The 22,500-nt window shown below is 43.3% G+C and overlaps 1 pseudogene across 1 annotated transcript in view; it reads right to left on the bottom strand.

Moving 5' to 3' along the window:
* Nucleotides 1-22,500, bottom strand: part of LOC306916755 (voltage-dependent L-type calcium channel subunit alpha-1C-like) — a 162,414-nt pseudogene that overhangs the window by 70,752 nt on the left and 69,162 nt on the right. The window contains exons 2-3 of the transcript XR_013792486.1: nucleotides 14,431-14,878; nucleotides 2,941-3,046 (exon numbers count right to left, since the gene is read on the bottom strand). The product of XR_013792486.1 is annotated as a voltage-dependent L-type calcium channel subunit alpha-1C-like (transcript). The remainder of the gene's footprint in view (nucleotides 1-2,940; nucleotides 3,047-14,430; nucleotides 14,879-22,500) is intronic.

Raw genomic sequence — 22,500 nt, forward strand, 5'->3', positions numbered from 1 at the left:
TGTGTGTGTGTGTGTGTGTGTGTGTGTGTGTGTGTGTGTGTGTGTGCGTGCGTGCGTGCGTGCGTGCGTGTGTGTGTGTGTGCGCACGTGCGTGCGTACAGTATGTGTGTGCGAGAGAGATTGATAGTTAAAATGCTACTGGAGGACAATCTTAGTGATTACTTCCTCTCTCTTTGATGAGATGGAAAGTGATTTAAGAAAAATACATAAGAAAGGCAGAAAAATATATATTAAGAAATAGCATTCACTGTTTTTACTTTTTCGGAAATGGAAAAGAGTATGTGTTATGTAGTTATGTATTGCTTTTCATTTGTTCAATATTTTCCACAACACATTCCACTTTCAAACTTGTGTCCCTAGTTTGGGCATTTCGTAACAAATAAAAAATTGTTGAAAATGGCAGTTCTACAAGCTCAAATGTGAGCTATAAAATGAAATGTGAGCATTAATTTATGAAAAGACTAAACATAAAACGGATTTCGGAAACAAGGTTTCTGCCCGAGAGTTTGTTTGATTGTGTGTTTTTCAGTACTGGAGCGCCGCGGTGCTCGTTGGGCACTGGCCTACTTGGAACGATGCAAGTTGGAAATGCATACCACCCAGTTAACCCATTTTGACCTGAGATCAGATTCTAAAAATGTCTTCTACATCCTGACAGTTTTCTGAAAAAGCTATGTTTCTATGTCAGTCGTTCTTCGTTTTTTTCAAAAATAGCAGACCTACAAGACCATGAGCTTGTAGATCTGCTATTTTTCAATAGCTATAACATAATGCTAACACCAAAAGGGGTTCCTGCCCAAAATAGGTTAAGCACAAAAGCAGAGGCTTTTGTGTTGGTTCTGGACAAAGGTGTATCCCACCGACTCAAGGCCGGGCACTGCACTCGAGTGCAATGACCACCACAGGGAGCTCCCTGTGGTGGTGTGGCACGCATGTGTCAAAGTCGGTGTGACAAACGGTTCTCGAGTTACGTGGATTACAGATGTACAGTACACACGCGTGGATTACAGACTTGGTGCATTTAGATAGATTGCAACACGACTTAATGACAAAAAAATAGACATTATATCCTTTCATTATGACATGGGTTAAGATGTTGACAGACAGACACATACAGTATGTTTTGAAAATCATATTATGTGAACCAAGACTTGTTGGTAACTTAATAATCTCCCAAAACCAGTTACATTAATTCTGTTGCACAAGAAATGCCTCACATTAAAATCTAAAATCGAATCATCTCTTTTACTCCAAACAACTCAAAAATGTCCCCGCAGAACATGGAAGACTTCATTCCCCGTGATGATGACAATAAGTCCTCTTTATTTTGGAATTAATCACATTTCTTTAGTCTAAACAGCTCAACTCAATTAGCGAAACAACAATCATATGACTTCAGTCAAAAGGGCTTCATGGAAGAAAACAGTAATAATATTGTGTGTCTCTCTCTCTCTCTCTCTCTCTCTCTCATGTTGAGTTTAGGAACCAAAACATAAGAATGACATTCTTATGTACCAGTGGTGGAAAAAGTACTCAATTGTTAGTAAAAGTACCAATACTGCAATTTAGAACTACTTCGTTACAAGTAAAAGTACGGAATTGAAAATGTACGTGAGTAAAAGTACAAAAGTATCGGCATCAAAATGTACTTAAAGTACTAAAAGTACTCATTGTGCAGAATGTCCCATTTCACAAGTTCAAAATGTGTACAAAACCTATTGAAAATAGCAGATCTACAAGCTCACAATGTGTCGCGTTGCGACGCATTGTGAGCTTGTAGATCGGCTATTTTCAAATGGCCGAAATGTATAGGGTTGTAGTGGCTAATGTATGTTTTCTAATCAAAATTAAAATCTCCAAAGTAACTAGTAACTAAAGTTTTCAAATAATTGTAGTGGACTAAAAAAGTTAACATTTTGGCTCTGAGATGTAGTGGAGTAGAAGTAAAAGTATTGGAAATTGGAAATACTCAAGTACAAATACCTCAAAATTGTACTTAAGTACAGTACGTAAGTAAAAATACTTAGTTACTTTCCACCACTGGCTTGTACAGACACCCAAGGCACTAAATGAAGGCAGAAGACGAGGAGGAAGTCTGCACACCTCTATACGACCTGACGAGGGCGCCAGAGAAGGCCAAAACATTGCGTGTTGTCTTTATCGCTTTGGTAATGAATACATTTTTTGGGGGGATGCATTCAAAACGGTGTGCAGACTTCCTCCTTCTCTTCGGTTTATCTCTTTTGTTCGAGCAGCACCCGTTGAATTTTCTTGGATGTGCAGCCGTGCACCTTCCTGACCACTAAAGCGAAAGCACCCAAAAAAACCTAACAGACTATCAGTCAAAACCACACAGATTTTGCCAATCAATTGACCAACTTGCCAACAAAACGAGCAATGCAGCCTGAAAGGACAGCAATCTGACCACTCTGAGGACCAAACGAACAACAACGGAGAGACCGAACAATCAGTGTTGAACAGAATATCCAGTATAACAACTGGACTGTTGGCATTACCAACGTGCTTCATACTGCATGACAGTGGTTCTCAACGCCAGGTCCCGGGACCCCCCAGGAGTCGGTCCATGGGCATCACTTTTTCAACCACTATATTTTATACTTAATATACATTATATACTGCAGACTATTCACAAATATATTATATAAGAATATATTATATATTATAAAAATATATATTATATATATTATTTTTGAAAAATCGTGTATTTTTATTTTTTTATACAAACCTTCTATTCTTGGGGTCCTTGGCACAAACTCTTTTGAGATGTGGGTCCAAACTGCGGTCAAACCCATCTCAATTCAAGCAGGGTTCTTGCCATGAAAACGTTTGAGAACCACTGCTTGTATGTCAACACGTCATCAAACAGCTGGTATGGCGTTCAAAAAGCATTCTACAGTACTGTAGGTTAGGTGGACTCACCAGGTTGGAGTTGGTGGCGTTGGAGTCGTCCTCGGGGAAGGGGATGTAGACGGCTAAGGCCACGCAGTTAGCGAAGATGGTCATCAGGATGATGATCTCAAACGGTCTGACGGGACGCCATGGGTTAAGGAGCACAGTGGACGATTCATGCAATTTACAATTTTACAATTTAGGCATTTAGCAGACGCTCTGAGTGATTTACATAACAGCATGGCATAGGCCTACAACACATACTTAAAAAAGTAGTTATCATGAAACATGGGTAAGCTAAGAACGTAACAGTGGAGTATCTACTGTATATACTGAAACTATATATCCATCCATCTTCAACCGCTTATCCGTAGTCGGGTCGCGGGGGCAACAGCTCCACCAGAGTGCTCCAGACTTCCCTCTCCACAGCAACATTAGTGACTTCCTCCTGGGGGATTCCGAGACGTTCCAAGGCCAGTGAGTCGATGTATTTCCTCCAACTGCGCCTTGGTCTGCCCCGGGGTCTCCTCCCAGTGGGACGTGCGTCGAGGACCTCCCTAGGAAGGCGCCCGCGAGGCATCCTAACCAGATGCCCGAACCACCTCAGCTGACTCCTTTCCAGGCGAAGGAGCAGCGGTTCTACTCCGAGTCTCTCTCGTGTGACTGAACTTCTCACCCTATCTCTAAGGGAGATGCCAGCCACCCGTCGAAGAAAACTATATATATAAACTATAAATACTATACTATATTATACTACATATGTACTGTACTATAAAGTGCTATGACTACATAAAATGCAATTCTAGTTCTACGTAACATGATATAAGTCTGTATAAAATGCTATCTATTAAGTCTACATAAAGTGCTATCTAAGGGGCTAGGGCAAGTGCTACGGGCCATGATGGAGTCTGAAAAGGTGGGTTTTCAGACTACGGCGGAACACACACACACACACACACACACACACACACACACACACACACACACACACACACACACACACACACACACACACGGGCAGTGTATATAACAAGGGATGAAAGCTTCTAAGTTTGCTTAATGATAAACATTGAACATTATTTTGGGGCACCGTGTGTGTGTGTGTGTGTGTGTGTGTGTGTGTGTGTGTGTGTGTGTGTGTGTGTGTGTGTGTGTGTGTGAGAGAGAGAGAGAACGAGAGAGACGGTGTATGTCCTAATATGGCTGTAGACAGAAGCAGGCCTGTCGCGTGGTGGACGGGATGTGTGTGTGTGTGTGTGTGTGTGTGTGTGTGTGTGTGTGTGTGTGTGTGTGTGTGTGTGTGTGTGTGTGTGTGTGTGTGTGTGTGTGTGTGTGTGTGTGTGTGTGTGTGTGTGTGTGTGTGTGTGTGTGTGTGTGTGTGTGTGTGTGTGTGTGTGTGAGAGAGAGAGAGAGAGAATAGTTTTTATTTGGGCCGGTCCTTAAGAGGGGCGTGACCTCATTATGTTGGGCCTCAGAGAGAGAGAGAGAGAGAGAGAGAGAGAGAGAGCGAGAGAGAGAGAGAGAGAGAGAGAGAGAGAGGGAGGGAGAGAGAGAGAGAGAGGGAGAGAGAGAGAGATGGAGAGAGATAGAGAGATAGAGAGATAGAGAATGTGGACGAGAACAAGAGGTCTGGTTTTCATCAACTCAATAACCACTGTTGTCACCTCACCTCCCTTCTATCTGTTCTCTTCATTTCCTTCACTGTCTATCCACTTGTTCGTTCTTTCTTTCTTTCTTTCTTTCTTTCTTTCTTTCTGTGTTCCGTCTCCTTCTTCCTCTCCCCCGTCTCTTATCCACAATCTTGAGTTGTTCAATGTATTTATTTTTGAGTGGTGCAACCACTCCAAGGAACAGCAATGTCCGTGTTAACCAATGTGACTATGAGTACCAGTAGGGGCAAAAGTGGCGCTGTTGTGCCAGAAACAGAGAGAGAGAGATACACTGTTGCCTGCTAAGAGGGGGGGGGGGGGGGGGTATCCATAGCTATGGGTCCAGTGTTTCCTCATTGGGTGGATATCCTGCTATGGGTCCAGTGTTTCCTCATTGGGTGGATATCCTGCTATGGGTCCAGTGTTTCCTCATTGGGTGGATATCCTGCTATGGGTCCAGTGTTTACTCCCGCCATACTTCAGTCTAGCCAGTCTTGGTTTAAGCTTCTCTTATCTTAGCATAACACCACTACAAGCTACAGGTTGGTCTTGGCTTAGTTCAGATTTGTTTTGTTTGGGTTAGTTAAGGATCTTACAGCGATGCAAAATGTAGCTCGAGCTTTGTTGAGGCTATTTGGGGGCATTCATTCTAGTTCACCGTAGCCTACTGCAGTTCCAAGCAGCTTTTAGGAAGTTTATTTGAGGTTGTTATTAGGTTGTTAGTTTGTTAGTATAACTCAGCTGTAATCGCTCAAGAAGAGATTCAGAGCTGCACTACTGAATCTCTCGGCAGGGGCACACATTCAGTAACTTGTATACATTGTTGTTAGTGGGGATGAAAACATAGGTGCCCCACCGGAAGAGGAAGGCTGAGGGGTGGACCAAACGGGCCAACATCCTGTTATCCACATTGGGCGCTGCCTACAGAGGCAAATTGGAAACAAACAGCAGAGGGTGCTGTTTCTCTCTCTCTCTCTCTTTTTCCCCAACGGGTTCCCAGATTGGCTTAGCTGTAATAAAAAGCATAACTTTTGTTTTAGCTTAGTGATGTTTGTGTACATGTAGATTTCTGGGTAAATCTTAACCCATTTAGACCTGAGGACGATTCTACAAATGTCTTCTAAATCAGACAGTTTTCTAAAAAACCCATGTTTCTGTGTCAGTGGTTCTCAAACATTTTCACGTCAAGGACCCCCAAATTGGCGGTTGACCCCCATCTGAAAATATGTTGTTTCAGGGACCTCTCCAGAAGCAAAGATTTGAGTTAGAAACGTTCGCTCTGAAAGAATATATAATATATAATATGTTGTTTCAGGGACCCCCCTCCCAGAAGCAAAGATTTGAGTTAGAAACGTTCGCTCTGAAATAATATATATTCAAAGATTTGCGCCACAAATAGCAGACCTACAAGCTCGTAGCGTGGCACTCGGTGCCGCGCTACGAGCTTGCAGATCTGATATTTTTCAATAGCTAAAGTATAACATAATCCTTCAAACACAAAAAGGGGTTCCCGCCCAGAATGGGTTAAAGTTTACTGCAGTTCACTGGAGTCTAATTTAACCCAGTCTATATTGGATATATTGGACGGATGTAGATTGATTGTTAAATGTATTTCTTTTGTGTGTTTAGAGTGCCATTATCTCCTTATAAAGACGTGTCATTTATACTGCTGTCTACAACAGTGCATAAATCAGGCTCCAAGCCGCGGCAGAGAGACAAGCTTCTGTTCCATCAAGATGATTATAGCCTCAGAGTTGCCCACATGGGAGATATAAATCTCCCATCTCATGTTAGCGCTGTCAGTGGTTGCCTGGTTGGGGTGGCCATTTTGTTTCTGTTTGGATTGTGGTTTGGCCACAAACCCCCAGGGTGGCTGAGGCATAGTAAACATCTTTATCTGGGAGAGTGCTATCGTGTTTTCACCCCATGCATGGTGGTCCAGTAGCCTATATAGCAGTGTTCCTCAAAAACAGCTCCCTTGAGGGAGCTAAATGATAGTAGGAACCAAATGGACCCTTATGGGACTGTAACTCAAGAGTAAAATAAACAATGATTTTACAATATAAATTGAGGTCCCAGAGATAGAAAAAACATTAAATGGGGGTCCGTAGCCTAATGCGGGTCAAACTGGGGGTCCTTGAAATTAAAATGGTTGAGAGTCACTGCTGGAGCCGCAAAGATCTTCTCTTATGGGGGTCCCTGGCATAGCTTTTCAAATAGGGGTCCGTGGGATAAATAGGTGTCAATTTGGGGGGCCTTGACATGAAAAAGGTTTAAGAACTACTGGCCTATAGCAGTGGGAAGGCTCGCCGGAACAGGGCAGGGCCCCCCTGGGCGTGTTCCTGGGGCTCTGGATGTTCCGGGGACCCCCACGGGGTAACTCTCGACCGTTTCGGACGCGGGGAAGGCTTGCCGGAACAGGGCCGGCGGCCCACTTGAAAAATAAGGCACCGAGAACAGTGCAAATCACGTCTGTATTCAGAAGTCTAGACGGTCTACGTGGTGAATCTGAAGTGAACTGATAAGTATTCTGCGGCACCCCTGGACTTGCGTCACAGCACCCTAGGGTGCCTTTTAGAATGTCCTGGAACAAGATGTTAGGACTGAGACAAGATTCTACAAAATGTCTTCTAAATATCGACAGTTTTCTCTGTTTTCAGTGGTGCTCAAACTATTTCAAGTCAAGGACCGCAAAAAAATTTTTGTAATTGGCCGCCGACCCCCCATCTCTATAAATATGTTGTTCCAGGGACCCCCTGGAAGCAAAGATATGAGTTCAAAAACGCTTGCTGTGAAAGAATATATATTAAAACAATTGCACACATTTTCACAACTTTTCAAAAATACTGTAGCAGATCAGCTATTTTTCAACAGTTAAAGTTTAAAATAATAGTTAAAGTTGTTAAAGCGACACAGATGCGTTCTAAATGGGTAACAGGTTTGATTCCCCTTAAAACCAATTTGTGTCCCGTTTGAGTCTCCTACTGAAACAACTGTCCTGTTTGAGTCTCCTACTGAAACAACTGTCCTGTTTGAGTCTCCTACTGAAACAACTGTCCTGTTTGAGTCTCCTACTGAAACAACTGTCCTGTTTGAGTATCCTACTGAAACAACTGTCCTGTTTGAGTCTCCTACTGAAACAACTGTCCTGTTTGAGTCTCCTACTGAAACAACTGTCCTGTTTGAGTATCCTACTGAAACAACTGTCCTGTTTGAGTATCCTACTGAAACAACTGTCCTGTTTGAGTCTCCTACTGAAACAACTGTCCTGTTTGAGTCTCCTACTGAAACAACTGTCCTGTTTGAGTATCCTACTGAAACAACTGTCCTGTTTGAGTATCCTACTGAAACAACTGTCCCGTTTGAGTCTCCTACTGAAACAACTGTCCCGTTTGAGTATCCTACTGAAACAACTGTCCCGTTTGAGTATCCTACTGAAACAACTGTCCCGTTTGAGTATCCTACTGAAACAACTGTCCCGTTTGAGTCTCCTACTGAAACAACTGTCCTGTTTGAGTCTCCTACTGAAACAACTGTCCTGTTTGAGTATCCTACTGAAACAACTGTCCTGTTTGAGTCTCCTACTGAAACAACTGTCCTGTTTGAGTATCCTACTGAAACAACTGTCCTGTTTGAGTCTCCTACTGAAACAACTGTCCTGTTTGAGTCTCCTACTGAAACAACTGTCCTGTTTGAGTATCCTACTGAAACAACTGTCCCGTTTGAGTATCCTACTGAAACAACTGTCCTGTTTGAGTCTCCTACTGAAACAACTGTCCTGTTTGAGTCTCCTACTGAAACAACTGTCCTGTTTGAGTCTCCTACTGAAACAACTGTCCTGTTTGAGTCTCCTACTGAAACAACTGTCCTGTTTGAGTCTCCTACTGAAACAACTGTCCTGTTTGAGTATCCTAATCCTACTGAAACAACTGTCCTGTTTGAGTATCCTACTGAAACAACTGTCCCGTTTGAGTATCCTACTGAAACAACTGTCCTGTTTGAGTATCCTACTGAAACAACTGACTATATTTTGAAACAACAGACTATTATTTTGAATGGCCAAATTCAAAGCAAAAGTTCCATGAATATGTTTTTTTGTGAATTCTGAAAAAGTAATTATGAAACACATTTTTCATTATGTGCCAAACATGTGAAAACTATTCAAATTCTAATTATGCTGGGGTTCCAGCATAATTAGATAAAATGAAAAAATGAAAAAAATCGAAATCTTTAGTTTCATAAAATCTTGAAAAGAAAAAGAAAATGTTTGAACCTTTTTGGAAAATGTTAAGACAATTTGTGGGGAAACAACATATTTTCTGATGAGTGTCCACGAAGACGTGCATATTAATTTGGGTGTCCTTGACATGAAAAGCGTTTGAGGACCACTGTCCATATGTCTCTCCACCACCACAACCAGACTGAGGACCACTGTCCATATGTCTCTCCACCACGGTACCACAACCAGACTCCAGACATCAAAGGCCTTTATGTGTGTCTGTGGTCTGGAAGCTGCTGTTTATGTTGGAATTACGGACTGAAAACATCACTGGCAAACCCTCCAAATACGCACACACGCACGCACGCACGCACGCACGCACGCACGCACGCACGCACGCACGCACGCACGCACGCACCCACGCACGCACGCACGCACGCACGTGGCTACTATCTAAGCTAGGTGTTTACGTGGGACATTTTCGGCCGTACCGGCTATATCAGTCAATACAATCGAGGATGTGCGTTACCATCATCAATGGCAGTGTGTGTGTGTGTGTGCCCCATCGAGCCTGTACTGTTGTCATGGTAACAGGGGAAGAAGATTTTGGGGCTGCCATCTCTCTCTCACTCACTCACACACACACACACACACACACACACACACACACACACACACACACACACACACACACACACACACACACACACACACACACACACACACACACACACACACACACACACACACACACACACACACACACACACACACACACACACACACACACACACACACACACACACACACACACACACCTGTGTTCCAATGGATCCATTCTAGTTATTATTTAGTCACAAGTTGATTAATCATAAAACACAAAGAAACACACTCGACCACTCGCTTAATAAAAAAATCACACCCGTGTGAACTGAGTGGTGCAACTCCCCCCCCCCCCCCCTCCTCCTCTCTCTCTCTCTCTCTCTCTCTCTCTCTCATTAGCAGGCAACAGTGCAGCACTATCTCTCTCTGTATCTGGCACAACAGCGCCACTTTTGCCCCTACTGGTACTCATAGTCACATAGGTGGGTTAACACGGACATTGCTGTTCCTTGGAGTGGTTGCACCACTAAAAAAAAAAAGAATAGCAGATCTACAAGCTCGTGAGCGTGTTTGTGAATCAGCTATTTTGGCTACTTTGTTATGATACTGTGGTATGACGCAGCAAGGCATTCAATCACAACTAAACATACAACAGTGAAATTAACCCATTTTGACCTGAGATCAGATTCTATAAATGTCTTCTACATCCTGACAGTTTTCTGAAAAAGCTATGTTTCTATGTCAGTCGTTCTTCGATTTAAAAAAAAATAGCAGACCTACAAGCTCGTAGCGCGCCACTCGGTGGCGCGCTATGAGCTTGTAGATCTGCTATTTTTCAATAGCTAAAGCATAACATAATGCCCAAAACGGGTTAAGGAGATACAAGGTTTGTGGCCGACAGCAACGATATCTTTTGATGCATGCTGTGTTACTTGTTCTCAGACACAAAGTACGCTATGTTATTTAGATCAGTGGTTCCCAGAGTGGGGTCCGGGGGAACCCCAGGGGTCCCTGAGGGAGTTCCAGAGGGGTCCCCATGCAGCTAAATGATAGTTTGGAACCAAATGGACTCTTTACTTGTGGGTCTGTAACTCTGAGAGTGTACAAATGGAGCCAAATGGAACCGTCAGGGTCCATTTGTGCCGTAACGTGCCGTTAATTTAAATTTTACAACATTTTTTTCATAGCTGAGGGAGATGAAGCAGGGACACCGATTATTGCATTAAACGGTATTTGGCTTGCTCTTTTTTTTTTACCTCTACATCAAACCTCTTTGCCGAAAATATGTTTCCCTCAGAATAGGGATGCTAGGGTACAAGTGATTATTGTAAAATAAAGATAAAAATGTTCCTGGGGGTGGCCCCCTGTAATAACTCTGAGTATCCATAGGGGTCCTGGACCCCCTGGGTACACCCTGTGATTTACATAATTCTATAGTAGGCCTTATACTGTCAGGTGAGTATGGACTCACAGTGGAGAGAGATCTGAATAGTCATTCATCCTCTAATTGGGCTAATAACTTCTAATGTCCAGTCGACTAAAACTAAGACGAACAATGTCCGTTGACTATACCTTTTTTCACTGACAAAAACTAACTGGAAACTAAATGAAAACTAAGCTACAATGACTAAAACTAAGACTAAATTGTTCGGCCCAAAACATTGTGTAATAAACACAATGTTTTGAGCCGAACAAATAATCAAATCATGATTTGTCACGTCAAGAGTTTGGCTTTGTCCGTGGCGTAAACGTCTTTAAATAAATACTTTTTGAAAAGTCTATGAGGAAAATGAACGGGGATTTTTTTCCCGGGTCTCTTGAGGGGGCGGGACTGCAACGCTCTACACCTGGAACCCCATCAAGGACCCGTGAGGGTCGCTGGACCACACTCTGAACAACCACTGAGCCACATAATATATGTTATTTAGTTGTTTTGTTTAGACAGCTGCAAGTATAATTATGTCCACACAGATGCTGCATGTGCTGCATGTTGTATGCTTGCTTGTTTACAGATGCCCTGCATGTAGTACAAACAGCATGCTATTTGAATAGATAGACCAGGTTTAGCATCTGTGGCATGGATCCCAAAAGGATTTATTTATTTCATTTAACGCGCCCATTCTGGGCGGGAACCCCTGTTGGTGTTTCAAGCATTATGTCATACTTTAGCTATTGAAAAATAGCAGATCTACAAGCTCATAGCGCGGCACCGAGTGCCGCGCTACGAGCTTGTAGGTCTGCTTATTTTTGAAAAATGTGGCCAAATGATTGAATATATTCTTTCAGAGCGAACTTTTTTTTTTAACTCAAATCTTTGCTTCTTGGGGGGGGTCCCTGGAACAACATATTTTCAGATGGGGGTCGGCGGCCAATTACATATCATTTTTGGGGTCCTTGAGATGAAATATTGGAGCACCACTGATATAGAAACATCAGAAAAAACTGTCAGAATTTAGAAGACATTTTTTAAATTTCGACGTCAGGCCTAAATGGGTTTGTGTACATTTTGCCTATAACAACATTATCTAAAATAGGAACACCAGGTTGGTGGTATGAAATTGCATCGAAAACCATTGCATGAAGACCTTATAATTGTTATATATCAATATAGCTTAAATTGTACAAATATCCCCCCCCATGCCACCTCCAGATCAATAGCCCGATCAACTATTTGAGATCATTGCAATTATTCTGCATACAAATTGCTTCCAGTCATATGAATGAATACGTTGAAATAGTGTTCTATATTTTCAGAAATAGCAGATGTACAAGCTCACAATGCACCGTCCATCATTCATTATGATGCGATGGCCCGCAGCACTTGCCCTAGCCTAGCCCCTTAGATAGCACATTATGTAGACTTAGATAGTATTTTAAACAGACTTATAGCTTGTTATGTAGACAGCTCTAGAATTGCACTTTATGTAGTCATAGCACTTTATAGTACACATGTATAATATATTATATAGTATAGTATGTATAGTTTACATAGATACTCCACTGTTACGTTCTTAGTTTACGCATGATTCATGATAACTACTTTTTATACATGTGATGTATGCCATGCTTTTTGTTATTGCTTAATGTAAGTCGCTCTGGATTAAGAGCGTCTGCTAAATGCCTAAATTGTAAATTGTAAATTGTAAATTGATACGTGAGCTTGTAGATCAGCTTTTTCCCCTTTAACCCATTAAAACCGGGAAAGATTTAAAACTAGGTCTATACTTGCAACATTATTGTTTAATACTTTGGCTATTGAAAAATATCTGATCTACATTCTACATTATTGGTAGTAGGTCATTGTCAGTAATTTCTTGTATTATTTGTCTGTTATATCTACCATGCGCAATTTGTGTTCACAAAGCCCCCCCCAAAAAAAACAATTATATTGTTAATCGCAATCATTTGTACGGATTTAATCGCCAATAAAATTTCACGATGAAGGTGACAACCCCTAACCCACCTCCTCTCACCTCCTGCTCATTTCTCTTCTCCCACCGATCGTTATTACACTCCTTCATCTACACCCCCCCTCTCTCTCTCTTTCTCTCCCCAGAGACGACGAGGAACAAAAGGGAAGATTAACAGGAGAACAGATGAAAAAAGATGGAAGGACAGAAAGAAAGAAAGAAAGGCAGAAAGGGAAGAAATTAAGGGAGGGAAGGAGTGAGGAGGACGAAAAAACCCGCTAAAACAACAACATGCTGTTTTTCTACACGAGCCGAGTAGAAATTAGTCTTAGCTTTAGATAGATATACTTTACACCCTCTTGTAGTCGTTTTGTATACCTTTCGTTCTTGTATTTATGTTTTATGCTCCATTTAACCCATTTTGACCTGAGATCAGATTCTAAAAATGTCTTCTAAATCCTGACAGTTTTCTGAAAAAGCTATGTTTCTATGTCAGTCGTTCTTCAATTTTTCAAAAATAGGAAACCTACAAGCTCGTAGCGCGCCACTCGGTGGCGCGCTATGAGCTTGTAGATCTGCTATTTTTCAATAGCTAAAGCATAACATAATGCTAACACCAAAAGGGGTTCCCACCCAAAATGGATTGTGCATGGTTAGGTTTTGTTCAAAACCTGTGGGTTTTTTTTTATGCTTTTCTGTAAATTAGCATCTTTACTTTACACTGATACATTGATAATATGTACTGTCCCGTCTACGTGAAAATATAAAGTTAAGAAACAGGGGATGGAGGAAAAAGAAAAAGAAATAAAAGTGGGGAAGGGAAGGAGGAAAGGAAAAGAGAAGCAAGGAAGGAAGCAAACGAGGGAGAGAGAGTGAACGATGGAGGGAAATAATGAAGGAGAAGGACCGAGGCTAAATTAGATGAAGAGGCAGAGAGAGAGAGAGAGAGAGAGAGAGAGAGAGAGAAGAGAGAGAGAGAGAGCATGAAGAATTGCAGGCGGGCTACTGAAGGTGGAGAGCCAATAGAGGGACATTTCTCAAGGAGAGGAAGTGGGGGAGTGTGACAGAAGGATGAAAATGACAAATTATCCCTTCCCCTCTTGAGAGGGACGGATGGAAAAAAATGAACAAGACCAAGAGTCCAAAAGCACCGCCAGTGGCCTCTAGAGGCCAACGCGGCTCCTTATAAACCAACCAGAACCCAACGTGGGTTGAACCGACCATCCTTAATTAAAGGTTAAAAAAAGAAAAGGAAGGGAAATTAAAAAATTATTAATAATCGTGACAGAATTCTTTGGGGGGAGGCTATGCTATCACTAAAAGGATTAACACGTCCGCTGCTCGCGGCGGCTAAAAGTGAAATGAGAAGAGGGGAGAGAATGGAGAGAAAGATGTGTCGCTTATCTATTAAGAAAGAATAAATCAGTACTGCTGGAGTAGGAGAGGAGAGGAGAGGAGAGGAGAGGAGAGGAGAGGAGAGGAGAGGAGTGGAGAGCAGGCCAGAGAGATCTCCATATATGGGCACAAAAGGGACACAGACTGTAGGACAGGACAGGACAGGACAGGACACGACACGACACGACACGACACGACACGACACGACACGACACGACACAAGCTTTTGGTACAAAAAGGATACTTCCACTCTACGATGTTGATGCATGCTCTCCTGATGGGGTTTTTCAGCGTGAGGCAGAGCAGCGCTCTGGGCGGCCGCGTGGCCGCCGTGGTGGTCTGTTTCTTGGGCTTGGTGGTGTAGTGCTGCCTCTTCCTCTGGGTGGAGCTGGCCGTGGAGATGGGCCCGCCGCCTCCTCCGGACCTCCCCAGCGCCACCCCCGACGACGTGGAGCCGCCCACCTCCACCCCCATGGAGCCCATCATCTTGGCCTGCCGCGCCGCGTCGATGGCCGCCTGCCAGGTGACGGCCGCGCCGGGCGTGGCCATGTGCTCCGGGGCCAGACCCACCACGCCCAGGCTGACCCCGCCCCCTCCTCCTCGTTCATCATGGATGATGCCGCCGCCGTGGTCATTGGTCAGGTTGGGAGGAGGCGGGGGAGGCAGCGGGGGAGGAGGAGAGTAATCGGAGCCTGGAGAGAGAGAGAGGGAGAAGAGAGGAGTTAATGGATGAAGAGAAGAGAAGTAACGAAACCATTGCGTATAGTATTATTTCCCACAGGTGTGGGAACTTTCATTATTCAACTAACGATCAGTAAAACAAACAAGTAGCCTATTATAGACAACATAATCTCATCCAAAACCATTCCGTTCAAATCAGTGTAGATAGCAACTATCCCCTAAATCTGTCGCTGTTTTCTTATTGTAAACGCTGTTCTGTGTGAGCGTGTTTTTAAGGGTTCAAACACCACAGGGTCTGGAAAATATTTTGCTTTTGTCACGATTCTTTTTTAAGTGGTGCAACCACTTCCTTAAGTGACTATGTGTGTGGGTGGCTGGGTGGCTGGCTGGCTGGCTGGCTGGCTGGCTGGCTGGCTGGGTGGGTGGGTGCGTCTGAGCACGAAAACAGCATGGTTGTTTTTCACCACCTGTGCGCAACCTAACACACACACAAACACACACGCACATATTAACCGTATATATGGTGATTTTGGGTGTGCCAGTATAGTACAGTACAGTACAGTAGAGGGTACAGTAGAGGGACCCCCACACGGTAACATTTCTCAACCGTTTTGGACGCGGGGCGGCTCGCCGGAATCGGGCCGGCACCCTGGGTGCGTTCCTGTGGGTCTGGAACTCCCCCCCCCCCCCCCCCCCCCCCCCCGGGGACCCCCACACGGAGTTGCACCACTTACTTCACACAGGTGTGATTTTTAGCATTAAAGGGACATTTCACCACTGGAAGAAACTGCAGTAACTCAATGTTAATGTTAATAGTATTTGTAGTATAGATAACAGTAGCACAATTTGAAATTTGCACCCTATGGCCAGAAAAATAATGAAGTCTGTGTGTTTGACTAGGGTTTGACTGGATTGCTGAATTCCTACAATGCCCATAATGCTTTAGTGCACTTCCTCTCCTTGTGGAGAGGGGCGAGGCTGCAATGGAGGTGTGACTTTGTAGTCCAGGAAGGAAGTGAGACCACATTTTCATTGTTGGTCATGAACATGGCATCACGACTAAAATATATTAAAAAAAATACACACATAAAACCCCCAGGGAAGTGTTGCTTGTGTCCTAAACATAATTAAAATAAGCTCTCTTGCAAAATGGGTGAAGTGGCCCTTTAAAAGTCTCGGGATCTCAGAAATACAAGTGAGTTTTAAAATCTCAGCTGCCAGGTGTAGGAAAAACAAAGATTCCAATCAGCGTCATGGTGGTGCAATAACAACCAAGTTCACATCATGGACACATGCAGATCACAGCGCTATTAGTTTCTCTTTTACTTTGGAAAATTATGTCTTATTTGACAGAAAATGGGCCTAAATCATTTAAAAAAAAATATTTAGTGATAGCCTATTTGATATCAGATCAGAAGCATGATTTAACTCACCAACAACAATACCAACAGGCATAATTCTATTAGATGTATTTTTTATAAATAAATGAATCTGATATGACAGCAATAAATAAATCAGTGGTGCAGCTACAAACAGAAACTAACATTGCACTATGACAGCTTCAGTGAATACATCTCCATCTCTAATCTTCCATTAAAAGTTAAATATTGGTAGTAGGGCCCAAGGGCAGATGGCGATCGCAGTCTAAATTGAAATTGAAAACGATTTATTAAGACATAAAATGTGAGGAAACAGCAGGGAAATAAGCTACAATATACTGAGAAAACTAAACAAAAAATTACTGCTGGGCCGTTATCGAGACTTTTATCGCACGATAAATAAAATATCGCTGTTAATCTGGAAGTCTGGAAGCTGGGTCTGCATAGCGGCCAGGAGGCGGGGCCGTGTGTGCGTGTGTGTGCGTGTGTGTGAGAGAGAGGAGGCGGAGCACTGCACATAGTGCACTCTGTGAGAGGGACGGTAAACAGCAACACGTTAAAGTTCTACTTACTAGAAAAGAAAGAGGCAGCGATGGAGCCATAAGTCCATATCCATAAGTTCTGGGACATTAAATTGCACTAAATACTGTTATCCATGAGGGCAGCAGGCTGCTGCCTCCTGCTAGCTGTTGTGCTAATAAGAGCTAAAGCATCCTCCATGCATCACAATGATCACAATGACCAAAACAAACACCGCTAGGACTAGCTTTGACGGTTGCCACATTTCGTGACTGTGAGAGAGAGAAACAAGCAACCAGGTCTATGAAGATGTTAACAGGCCAGATCAAGTCAGAAAATCCGAAAAAGTCAGAAAATAAGTCTAAAATAAGCAACTATAGTGCTGACTGTCAAACATCATTGTCCAATGTTGTTTTAGAGCAGTGGTTCTCAAAGACTTTCATGTCAAGGACCACCAATATTTTAAAGAAACTTTACAAATAATGACTAGACTTGGCAACACTGTGAACAGTTCTACAAGTTCACAATATGAAATAAAGTAAGTCCTTGAGAACGAGCTTCTCAGGCCAGATGGCCCATTAGACCAGGTGGGCCATTAGACCAGGTGCCCTAATTATGGATATTAACAATACAACTAGCATATTAATACCTTATATATTTATATTTGCAATAACCCCGGCAATGGGCAGTCTGATGAGTACGGATAACTATAAAATGTGTGTGCCGTTTTGCAACACATGGAGGAGTAAAGGATATTCACATGGTCAAAATATCCACTGGTTTGCAATGACAAATGCTAACAAGCTGGGGCGCCCGCTGGCCAAGTGGTTCAGGTGCATGCCAGATATAGGCTTTGGCCTGACAGCGTGTCGCCTGTTCGAGTCCCATTCATGACGTCCTTTGCTGCATGTCTCTCCCATAGAGTATATATATAATAGAGACTGAACTAGCGCGAAGCTCCGCCCCCCCAGCTATTCATGTCAGTGGAAGTTGCTCAGTGGCGTTTTGAAGCACCCGGAAGACTGCCGGAAGTCCCTCCCAGGACCTCAACTTTGAGGTCCTGAGTGACGTAGGGCAACCGAGCGCTCAACGTTAAAGCCCAGCTGCACGGGGTTTCCCGGTCATGAATCCACGGGTCCGCCTGTAGTCCCTCCTCCTACCACTAGGACCCAGAGCTTCAACGTTGGAAAGTCTGCCTGCCCCCTTGGTCTCTCCCCTTCTCTCTCTCATCTTCACTTGATACTATCAATAAAGGCAGAAAAGCCAAAAACAAAAATAAATGATATTAGTAACAAGCTACTAATTTAACATGCAGACAAATCAAATTGTCAATAAGAAATCCCAGAAAAAACAACATTCACAAAGTAGCCTTGCCAAGCCATGAGGCCCATAGGGCAGGAGCCTATCTCCTGTTTCTGTAGCGTGAGGCAGCTTGATGTACAAGTACACCCCCTGGACATGACGCTAGTATGTCGCAGGGATTTACCCCCAATCCAACCCTTGATGCTGAGAGCCAAGCAGGGAGGCACTTTGTACCAGAGTCTTTGGTATGACCCGGCCGGGGATCGAACCCCGACCTCCCAGTCTCAGGGCATACACTCTAACCACAAGGCCACAGAGCTGGTTCACAAAGTGACACACAAAACCTTTCCGGCAAGGAAAAAGGAGATGACAGAATTGCAATAATCTTGGTGAGATTAGAGTATGTACTTCCAGCAGCCAGAATAATTGCAAAAATAAGACTTAAGTGAGTGTGAGTTTTAAGAGACGGATGGGGGATTATCCAGCATGCTCAGGAGATTACAGACAATTCTCACCCTCACTTCTCCCTCCTCACAATCCCTACCACGGATTCTAGAGCTGATCCTAGAATATCTATTCTGTAAAGCAGTGGTTCTCAACCTTTTCAGGCCACGACCGCCCAAGATAATCATATTTGAAGGCTCCAACCTTGACATTAAGCACATGAATTGTAGGAGATGAGGCATTACATTTTGTGTGACACACAGAGATAAATATTGTGGAAAATAGCAGAACTAGCTTGTAAATCGGCTATTTTCACACTTTTGTCTCTTTCTTATATTGTGTGACAATTTGGTCAACATTTGACCGGTTGTTATAGTATAGTTGGTTGATTACTTTTGATGTAAGTCATTTTTTTATTTCATTTTCTTTTTGAGCGGTGCACACTGCTCCAATGACTGGCCACATGTGTGCCTATGTCCGTACGTCCGTATGTCTGTCCGTTTGGGATATGAACAGCTGCAACACCGCTGGGTGACCAACAGTGGCACCGTTGAGCAGCCCAAAGGGCCACTCACACTGAGCACCACAACTATAACAATAAAAGTATAACAAACAAAAAAACTGTACAGTACAGAGTAGCCTACAGCATATTTGCATATTTCTTAATATGCAAATGAGGCATTATGCAGGACAATATGCAAAATAATCAAAAATATGAAATAGCTCCTACTGTGGAAGGGTTATCATGTATTAATTTACTTGTATTGATCCTATAAACAATTTAATATAGGTCTAGTTTTTACCACCAATTTTGGAGCTCTGGCTCATGGACTAAGAACCAAAAAGAACTGAACCGGTTCCCATTGGGAACCAACCGGTGGAACGGGGGTCTGAGTGGAAGGACTCCGAAGGAGGTGCGACGCTCTCAACCCTCCCATATAAAAATAGAACTGTTTATTACTCAAATACTACGGTGACATTCCGGTCGGTCTGACCTTCGTCAGATGAATGAGCATACAGAACAGGGGTCTATATAAAGGACCTGTCTGCTTCTCATTTCCTCACTGTTGCCGGGGCACGGACAAGCCCTCTGTACATAATACTTTACTTTACTTTTTTGTAATACTCACTTTAAAGCCATACACACATTTGGCCGGTTAACACCCCAATCTCCCAGGAAGTACACCGTCCTTTCTATTAGTAACACCCAGCGCCCAGGACGAAGTTTTATCCAAAAGACAAAGTTTATTGATATGAAAACCGATCGCATCGCTCCACAGCCTAGGAGTGCCTGTTGCGCAATACTCGATGTTGCGTAACAGTGGGACGTCATCGAAAATGTCATCTTGGAACGGGTGAAAAAAACAAACAAACAAAAAATAACGATGATCCACGCTCCATATAGTCCTGTACGGTCGCGATCTTTAGCCGCTTTTATCTCGGAATTGAAGCTCAGATGAGGTGATATGAGATAAAGTATGATCTTAGGATGTCAATAAAAACCTGGCGTGTCGCTCCGGTTAGCAGATTAGCGTGTTGCATAGTGTGTTGCTAGTTTAGGGCCAGATTGAGCAACACACAGGCTGCGGCGAATACTTCCGGTTCAAGATGCCGTGTCACAGGACCCACCGCAATTTGTAAAGTCCCGTGTTTTAGTAATATTGTTCCTGCTGTTCTACATATACTGCAAACCAGGTGAAGAAATCACAGACTGAGGCTTTAACCTTTGCTTTTGTACGAAATATTCCAGGCCATTAGCATTTTATGGGAAAAGCTTCTAAAAGTATTGCTAGTTGGACCACTTCAAATGCTCTAATCTTTAAATAGCCTAATAATTGAAAATAGCCTATATCTACAATGTCTGCGAGGCATTGAGAGATTGTATAGACAGGCTATTTTTGCTGTCCAACATCAACATGCTATGCTGGGTCTATGCAATCCAAAGGACAAGGAAATGAAATCAGTCGTGGCCGTGCATGTCATGACCATGAGGCAGAATTGACAGCCTCGTTGAATCAGTTCAGCCTGCTGAGACTATGCTGTATAAACACACAGGCGGTTTGACATGTTTGAGCAAAGTGTTTTGGTTCTGGAACCTGTCTCCTGGAACCTGAGAAAGAGATAGCAGCAGAATAGGAGTTATTGTGTTGCAGTCTGTCTGGTTCAGATTACAGCCAATGTTAATATCCTGTCTCAATCTGTACATCTATAGATAAACGCAAGACACACGCACACTCAAATACGAAGACACAAACACATGCATACACACTCACACTCGAGCGAAACAAATACGAGAAATATACACTGCTTCATCAGTTTGTTTTCATTTGTCTCTGAACATTTCAAATGACCGGCAACCCAATATTAGCGGCTCTGTGACCCTTGACCCCCGGCACACGTATAGTACTCAGAAGGTCCTAAATCCACAGGGTTCATACCCCCTTCTCTTACTCCTTCATTTTCTCATTATGTTTCTCATTATCTCTCTCTCTCTCTCTCTCTCTCTCTCTCTCTCTCTCTCTCTCGAACATCATTCGTCTCATTCGTCTCATTGGTAAGGGCAAAATAGACTTTAGATGTGAAAAGTCTGGACATGTTGTGCAACAGTGGTGTTACAAAGATGTAATCTGTTCCGTTGAGGAGGAGAGTTTATCATTCAGGTTGATTTTCAGGTAAAAAATGCCATTTTTATTTCACTCTCTCCCCCTATACCATGCAGCCAATGTCACAACCCAGCTTTCACTGGGGTTTAGTTATGGGTCTAGTTACCCAGCGTATAAACACCTTGGGCCTGAATCACTGGGAACTGCCCATAGATCCGAAGTCCCGTTAGTCCGAACATGCACTGCTCCCGTGCTTGCGGTTATGTTTAGGTTAGGATTAGAGATAGGGATAGTAATTTCGGAACAAGGAACCTTCTGACTAACGACACGGCACCGAATCACTAATACTTTGGGTGCAAAGGAATATTCCAAACTTCACACGTTAGTAGTCTAGATAGAATAAGGCATTCTAATGACATAAAGCAAGCTTGGTCCCATGTAAGTCTACATCCGAGCGGCCCTCCGCAAAATTCACAGACAACAAAAGATTACTGAATCAGACTACTAACGTACAAGTTTGGAAGGTGTAAACAGCTTAGTGAATCGGGCCCCCGCCTAGGGTGTAGTCTTTAGTCAACCCAGGATTTAGCCACCAGGGTTTAGTCAACCAAGGATTTAGCCACCCACCGGTTTAGTCAACCCAGGATTTAGCCACCCACCGGTTTAGCCAACCCAGGATTTAGCCACCCACCGGTTTAGTCAACCCAGGATTTAGCCACCCAGGGTTTAGTCAACCCAGGATTTAGGCACCCACCGGTTTAGTCAACCCAGGATTTAGCCACCCAGGGTTTAGTCAACCAGGGATTTAGCCACCCACCGGTTTAGTCAACAAGGGTTTAGTAGACCCCCAGTATTGGAAAATAAATGTCCCCTGTAATATCCTCTGCTGTTATAGTGCAGTGTGTTCTCCGTGCATCCATCACTTAGACGGTGTGTAACCAGATCAAATGGACTGTGGAGCAAAGAGTATGCGTGTGCCGGTGTTGGAGTGAAGTGTGTTAAGCTGTATAGTGTAGAAAAATGAACCTCTGTCTGCATTATGTTCCAACGGTGAATGGATGGTGTGAAACCTCTGGAGTAGAACAGAGGGAGGAGGAGCAGTGTTGTTTTCGTCGACTAAAACTAAGACGAAAAATGCTTCGTCGACTACCTTTTTTCACTGACGGAAACTAAATGGAAACTAAGCTACGATGACTAAAACTAAGACTAAATGTATTGACAATTTCGTCGACAGCTAAAAACTAGACTAAATGTTAGGAAGGGACTATCAAGATCTACAAGCTTGTAGATATGTGAGCTTGTAGATCGGCTATTTTCAGCAAATGTAAAGATGCTTACGACGGCATCAAGGCCCGCTAAAATACATTTTAGTCGACTAAATCAACT

Source organism: Electrona antarctica, assembly GCF_951216825.1.
Source record: "Electrona antarctica genome assembly, chromosome: 23".
NCBI lineage: Eukaryota > Metazoa > Chordata > Actinopteri > Myctophiformes > Myctophidae > Electrona > Electrona antarctica.